The sequence below is a fragment of the Neophocaena asiaeorientalis genome, unplaced genomic scaffold (genome assembly GCF_003031525.2).
Source record: "Neophocaena asiaeorientalis asiaeorientalis breed wild unplaced genomic scaffold, Neophocaena_asiaeorientalis_V1.1 scaffold287, whole genome shotgun sequence".
NCBI lineage: Eukaryota > Metazoa > Chordata > Mammalia > Artiodactyla > Phocoenidae > Neophocaena > Neophocaena asiaeorientalis.
Window position 1 is genome coordinate 256,679 of NW_020175057.1, and position 8,801 is coordinate 265,479.

Sequence of the window (8,801 nt, forward strand, 5' to 3'; positions counted from 1 at the left end):
AGAGAAAAGCATATTTAAATAGACTGTCTTTCTTAACTCTTGCATGTGATGACAGTGGAAAAAGTCTGCCACTTTCTCTTCTTATACCTTGTAGAACAACCATTGGAATACTATAGTTTATTTATATATTCATCCCTAAGAAACGTATTGTTTTTGCTTTTTTTTTTTTTTTTTTTTTTTTTTTTTTTGGCTGCGTTGCGTCTTCTTTGCTGTGTGTGGGCTTTCTCTAGTTGTGGCGAGCAGGGGCTACTTTTCGTTACGGTGCACAGGCTTCTCATTGTGGTGGCTTCTCTTATTTCAGAGAACAGGTTCTAGGTGCGTGGGCTACAATAGTTGCGCGCATGGGCTCAGTAGTTTTGACTTGCGGGCTCTAGAGAGCAGGCTCAGTAGTTGTGGCCCATGGGCTTAGTTGCTCCACGGCATGTGGGATCTTCCCATACTAGGGCTTGAACCCGTGTCCCTTGCACTGGCAGACGATTCTTAACCACTGCGCCACCAGAGAAGTCCAAAAATTTCCATGTTTTTTGAAATTTTTACACACATTATCCTGCTATTTTTATTCATTTGCAGGTTTATTTTTCATCCACATTGAAATGTAAATTAGTTAATTTATTTTTACTAGTTTATAGTATCTCATGACTCGTAACATTTATAAGGATATAACCCAAATGATTTTTGACTCTAATTTTATGTGCAACTACTGCTCACAGAGTAGGCTAAAACTCTTATTTCAGTGGAGACAGGAGGAGAGAGGAGTAAGCAGTGAGAAAAAGTTGGTATTTTGAAAGGATCTCATCCTGGAAATTGATAAGATCCTTTTAATGGATATTTAGGGTACTTCCCATTTTTTACATATGCACTTATAATACAACGTTGTTACACATCTCCTTATTTGCATATACAAATCTTTTCAACTGAGAGAAATATTCTTAGTAGTTTTTTTTCATAAATAAGTGCATTTGTAACTACTAGATAAAGCCAAATTCGCTTATAAATTATTTTTTCCAGTTTAAACCTACAATAGCAGTGTATCAGAGTTTGTGGTTCTCCATAGTGGTCAACTTTGGTATAATCCTATTCATCAACATTAAAATAATTTAAATATAACTATTGGTAAAACATTAGAACAGGATATTCATAGAAGAGAAAACTGCTCAATAAATTTACGAAAATTTCTTAAATACATGTCAGGAATATGAATATATGATGATGAGATACCCTTTCATATCCATTATATGTGAAAAATACAAAATATTAAATTTAAATGGTCAGTTTTCAAAATATTTGTTACTTAGGCAGATCAGCTGCAAACATTAAAACATTATGAATTTTAAATGCAAAATGCCACCTAAGTAAGTTCAGGTCTTCTGATCCTGGGCAACTAATATTTCTCTGTCTCAGCTACCACCACTGAAAATGGAAATTTTTGTATCTGTCTCATATTTTTGTGAGAGCTAAATTTTAAAAAATATGTAAATAACTTGTCCAACACAGCAAAAAGTGAATGTTTGAGAAAATTTTTATTACTATCAAAATAATTATTACTAAGAAATACCAATTTGATTAATAAAGTTGTGAATGTTGATCTTCTCTTTCAGAAATGGCAGTCCTGAAAAAATTCTTGTGCTTCATCATAGAACCTTGTCCAGGTAAAACTGGCAATGAGCTGGAATGCTTAGATAAACAAAGGGGCAGAAACAAACAAACAAACAAAAACTGGTGCCAGCATAACTTCCTACTTCTTATTCAAAAGAAGCACAGTAGAGTATATCATGTATAAATCCTCTTTAAGTTGGAGCTCAGTATACCTGTGTGTATATATAAAGGCATGAGTATATGCATAGATGGTTTCACAAGTTGATGATAGATGGATAGATAGATAGATAGATAAATAGATGAATACACACATACATACATACATAGATTAGAGGAGTCTGGTAGCTCCTGAGAAGGAATAATTGCAATAACAATCTCATACATGTTGATAGCTAAGATTTATAAAATTATTACAAAGTTCCATACAGTATGTCAAAGTTTTACACAATCTATTTTACTTAAACATCATATCAGTTCTATGACAAAAATACTATTTGTTTCCCTTATTTATAAGTGAGTAAACTGAAGCATACAGAGATTGAATAACTTACTCAAGACCATAAATAGTGAGAGTAGAGCCAGGATCATAACTCTGTTAGTTCAGCTTCCAAAGCCTGTGGTCTTAATCGCATTTCATTTCTTAGTTGTACTTAACAAGAACAGCTAAGTCTTCTGAAAGATTTCCCATGCAATATTAAAACCAAAATTTGTCAACTCTTAGACATTCAGTGTTTGGTCATAATATTTAGCTATCTTGGGAAATTTGTCCTTATTTTTTAATAAATCAAATATCTTAAATTGGAAGAGCCAGATGGTAGAATTCATCCCTCAAACAATTTCAAAATTTCAAAAAGAAGGAAGAAAAGAAAGAAGGAAGGGAAGTAGGGAGAGAGGAAGGGAAGAAAGAAGGAGGGAAAAGAAAATATTTAAATGTCTCAATGCCTATCTGAAATACATATACATTTTCTGAATTTGTTCTTTGTCCAATTAGCTAGGATCAAAGAGAAAATAAATCAGACTTAATTTATTAACAACAGCAACCTTAAAATGGAATTAGGATTCATTTCAATTAGAATTCTGTTGATGATATTTGATGTGTGAAAGTGCAGAATATGTAATAGTCAGTTTCTCTGGATATTGATGTCCTACTAAGTAAAACAAGGAGATTGACTTACATTATGTTTTCAGTTCTAATATTCTATGATTTTTTCCCCACATATCATGTTGGAAGTGTGGAGGAGGGGAAGTAAGAGATTGACACAAAGAATGTTAAGAAAATAAATGCACTAGTGAATCTGTAATTATTTTCCTGACTACCACAGGGCATAATGAAGAATCAGTGTGATTTTACTCTACAGAAATTTCAGTGCTCTCTGGTGTGCTGAGCATTAAGAAAAATAATTATACAAGTGCCAGTTCCTACATTTACAAATCTTTACAGACTAATTAGCAATTAAATGGAAATTTTAATAAATGCTATGAATCAAGCCTAATTGTATATTCTGTCAGCTAGCTCTGATGTGAAAAATGCCAGTCCATACTTTTCCTCCATTACTCTGAATAATTGAGAATAAAGTGGGTGTGAATTGCATAACACTTCCTCAGTACATACTTCAAAAAAAATCAAGGAAATTCACAACTTTTCTATTTACTGTGGAAACATTAATCAATTTTACATTTTCATAAACATGAATATGAAACGAAGCAGTGATAAAATTATGTCTTATTCTGAATTATGTCACAGTAAAATGAATACACTCTCTGAGAGAACAGAAATTAGTCTTCAACTAAAACATGTTTATGTTCATGCCCCAGGCACCCTAGACTATAGTGCATGTGGTAGTAGTAGTAATAATAATAATAATAAAATAATATAAAAACACACTTGCACATGATAGATTAACTACTTGTATTCCATTTTGTACTGTATGGTAATATGAATCATGAGGACATTATTTGACAGGCAAATAACACAATGACATTCTGTTATTTTTGGTTGTCAAGTAATGTTCTATAGAAAAGGAATAGTATGCCATCTAAAATAATGACATTTCTAGCTAACACTCAATAATTAGCTCTTTACTTGAAAAAATTCCAAGTACTTTCTTGAGGATAAGAATTTCAGAAAGAATAACATCTAGGGCATAGTGTTTTATAAAACATGATTGATGTAGGAAGTAACCTGGTTTAGTAAATAAGGCTTTGACTTGGAATCAAAAGACAAAAATTCAAACCCAAAACTCTCCAGCTTTATGACTGTGACACTTTGAGCAAGCCAGGTAAACAGAGCCTTCCTGTCCTCATTGTTAAAGTCAGAATAACAATTCCTACCTCAAAAATAACAATGAGGAGACATTGAAATATCTTCTAAACAAGTTTTAGATTTTAAATCACAAGACACAAGTTAGCAGCTGATTCCAGTAATCAATTGTGTAAAATAAGCTGAAGTTAATTTAACCAATTAATGTACCCTCTTGAGTCAAAGAGGCAAGTAATATATATTAGACATCATTTAAAAAATTTCTATTGTACTTTCTATTTGAGATTATTATTGTCTATAATAAATGCATTTATAAACATTTAGTGTAGTTGAGGAATTCTGTTTACCCAAGTAAAAAGACACTTGTGCATTAATGACAATTTTATAATATTAAAATTACACTTGGTATGTTCAGTATCTTCACATCTTGAATCCCTTTATATAAATTTAATACTGCAACTTACATAAGTTGTCCTCAGCAAATTTGTAAAGTAGAGTTCAAACTTTCTGTTATTTTTTCTTAATTTCCATATCACATCTTTTAATACAGAAACATTTCTGTCATTTTGATGATTTTGATGATATGTTCTTTTATTATCAAAGATTTAGGTCATATCCTTAGCTCATGTTAGTATAAGAAGAACTGATAATAATACAGTTTACAATTCCACAGTAACAAAATTTTAACATTGTTTCCTGAACCCTTGAAACTGCTACTGACATGAAATAAATGACTGCCAGACATTTCTACAGCAAAGATGGGTTTATTCATCATCAACAGAAAATTGTAATATGGGGTCTGCAACTATGGCGAGCCACATGTAAATTCTCTGTGTGGCAAGGGAACTCTTTTATAGAGGGGAAGGGAAGTTGGGAGGGCTGTAGTAAAGAAACAGTCTATGGCTTTTCATTGGCTGAGTCCTTATCAGAAAGAAGTCTTTCTTCTTCTTCTTGGACTCTGGTATTACTGCAGGGTGTAAGTGCTTCCCCTTCTGATCTCCCAACTCTAATTGAATTTTCTGCTTACAGTGTATTAATTCTTACACTACCCTAATCACATTACAATTGAGAATAATTAGGTAACATATATTCTTAATAAGAGGGATTTTTTTTGTTTTTTGTTTTGTTTGCTTCTGTTAACACCACAGGATGAGGGACAAATACAAAGAATATACAGCTTTGGAAAGGAATGTTATAGCCAGCCTCTAAGATAGCTCCCAATGAACCCAAACTTCTGTTATTCAAACAGTTCCCTCCCACTCTGTATCAGGGTTGATCTGTGTGACCAGTATAATACTGCGTAAGTGAATGCAGGTGTGACTTCTGAAGCTTGGTTATAAAAGATGTTTCTGGTTCTAGGGTGCTTTCTCATGGATCATGAGCTCTAAACGAAGCCAATTGCCTGTTTTTGAGGACATGCAAACAGTCCACTGGAGAAGTCTATGCTGAAAGAAACTGACAGCCCCTAACAACAGCTAGCACTAACTTGGTACCTAAGCCAAGTGAGTGAGACAAGTTGGAAGGGATTTTCTAGCTCCAGTCAATCCTTAAAATGGCGACAACATTGCTGACATCTATCTGCAATTTATGAGAGACCTGAAGCCAAAACCACTTTCCTCAGTAACTTCAGAATTCTTGAGTCATAGAAACTGTGAAATAATAAATGTTAATTATTGTTTTTTTTAACATCTTTATTGGAGTATAATTGCTTTACAATGGTGTGTTAGTTTCTGCTTTATAACAAAGTGAATCAGTTATACATATGTTTCCATATCTCTTCCCTCTTGTGTCTCCCTCCCTCCCACCCACACTATCCCACCCCTCTAGGTGGTCACAAAGCACCGAGCTGATCTCCCTGTGCTATGCGGCTGCTTCCCACTAGCTATCTATTTTACGTTTGGTAGTGTATATATGTCCATGCCACTCTCTCACTTTGTCACAGCTTACCCTTCCCCTCCCCATATTCTCAAGCCCATTCTCTAGTAGGTCTGTGTCTTTAATCCTGTCTTACCCCTAGGTTCTTCATGACATTTTTTTTTTCGTAGATTCCCTATATATGTGTTAGCATATGGTATTTGTCTTTCTCTTTCTGACTTACTTCACTCTGTATGACAGACTCTAGGTCCATCCACCTCACTACAAATAACTCAATTTCGGTTTTTTTATGGCTGAGTAATATTCCATTGTATATATGTGCCACATCTTCTTTGTTTAAACCCACTAAATTTTGAGGTATTGAATATGCAACACAGATAACTAATAGAAGTAAGAAGCAGTATTTTAAATCATTATTTTTTATATATCATGAAGTAATCCTTTTATAAAATTCATGATTCTACATACTGAGATGTATCACTTCTCAGATTCCCTAATAATATATCATATCTGAATATAAGATTTTCTGGACTGGATAAGCATGAGGTAGCACTTCTAGATTAACCTTTTCAAATACATTTTTTTCCTTTTCATTTGTGAAAATTAGGTCGTTTCAGTCAAAGGTCCCAAGTCCATGTCATTTTCACTGATATGCCCATTTCATTTCCACATTTTAATACACCATATATTTCATTGATTGGCAATCTCATTACTCTTGACATTATAAAAATTTACCTATTAAAAAATAAGCAGGATTTACTGGAATTTCTACTAATGCCTTTGTTTTAGAGGAATAAAACTGTAAGATATTTTATAAAGATAAATAAAAGAAAAAGGAAAACTAAAAAGTAATACCAGAAAGGCCAGTAAAGTTTTTCTAACAGAAAATGGTAACTTGACTCTTCCTGTGGTATTATTTACTAATTACTAATGGACTTTTCCAGTAAATTCATTAAAATAAGGCTTTTTCTGGATTCAGTTTTATTCTTAAATTTTTTTAAAAAAATAAATTGTTTCTATATTAATTAAATTAAACTTAGCAGACTTTGGCACTATAGATTTAAAAAAAAAACAAAAAATAAATTAAACTTTCAATTATGTTTCAGTGATCATTAAGGTATCCAGCTAATATTTTTCATAAAGGAAAATTTTACATTTTTTCTTTAACAGAAATGAACCACAGATAATATTCTTTTGTTCTTTATTTTTGAATCAAGGACAATTTTGATTCTCAAATGGAATGTTTTACTAATGTAGTAGATAGTAAAACAGTTATTTTAGAAACTTTAAGGGTAAAATTAATTTTTGCTCAAATGAAAATAATTTAAAATAAAAGTAATTTTTGTTCAACCTCATTCTAAAGAGAAATATGCAAATTAAAACAACTAACTTAACAGATGAAAATAAAAATGTTTGTTATACTAAATATTAGTGAAGACAAGGACCTCAGACTTTCATGGTAGCAGTGTGGTGGATGAAATCTACTTGGAAATGATCTTAGGTCATCCAGTAAAACTGAAGCAGCAATCTCATTCAGTGTCCCTAGAGACATTTGTGTCCAAATATACATGGAGACACGGCTCAAAATCCATGGTAATATTTATAATACAAAAACACTGGAATAACTCAAATGTCTATCAACTAAGATTAGAAAAATGAATAATGGAATTCTCATACAATGAAATATTAAATAGCAATAAAAAGTAAGTGAACTGGAGCTGTGCAAATCAATGTGACTGATTTTCAAAAACATGATGTTGAGTGAAAAACCAAGTAACAAAATGTCACATACAGTTTAATTTCATGTACTGAAATTTCAAAAACATGCAACACTAGACAATGTATATTATATATTATTTACACGTATTAAGCAAAGGAATGACAAACACAATTTTAAGGATAATTTTCTTTGGGTGTGATGCATGGGTCTATATGAGGTGACATAAACAAGATACTCTAATGCTGCTGGTAATGTACTATTTCTTACATTGTGTAGTATATCAATAGATATTCCTTCTATTATTTTATCATTTATATTTACATATTTATTTAAATGTAAATATATATAATATAAATATATACATGTGCATATATGTATGTATATAAATATGTTCTATAAGTAAAAATATATAGACATCAAAAATTTGAACCAATGTCATTCTAGAATAAATCATATATACTGTGGACTACACTAGAATAGTTAATATATGCTTAAAAGTAATCCATTATAAAAAGCTATTCGAATATGTACAAAAGAAAATAAATAGGAATCCCTTAAACTATAAATATGGATTGAATATGACTTAAGAGAAATCAGATGTTGACAAGTAATTAAGAGAGGAGAAACTCAGTTTAAATTACTCTGGTAAAACACAGATGAGCAGCCCCACACAAAGTGGCAACACAGGAAACAGACATGGGAAAAATCAATACACTTAGGTTACATTTAATAATGACTGGTGTGAGTTGGCTTATATGGCTTCTTATGACAAGAGCCTAGTTGCTAGTGGTGAAGGAATGCGGCGAGCCGCTTCTGACCAGCAGAATGACGAATCACCACACGCTAGATTCTTCTCGCATCACACTTTATTGGAGTACAGCTTGGTTTCAGGCGGATGGAAGGAAGACCCCGTACGCTCGAGCCTGTCTGCTTATATAAGGGCTTAAGGACTCGTGTAAGTCCCTGATTCGTCCGTATGGTTATCGCATTTCGCAAGCCGGACTTTGGATAGGCCACTGCTTCAAAACCTGATTAGCATATTAGGTGCATACGCCCTAGCGGCATGCGCAATGGCTATCCAGCCGCGCCCTACAAAGGAAGAGGAGGGAGAGGAGGGGAAAGTGATAAGAGGAAAAACATAACCCCCCAAACTCATAAAGATACAGATATTCAACCTATGAGAGATAAAATCAGATGTATTTATTGTAAATTTTTCATGTATATATTGTTAAAATTTAATTTACAACCATGCAACACTAACAGGGGTTTGTTCAGGAAATAAAGGGAAAAAAAATACAAATAAATAAATAATGGGTAAGTGTTTATCTTAAGATAACTGTTACATTACCA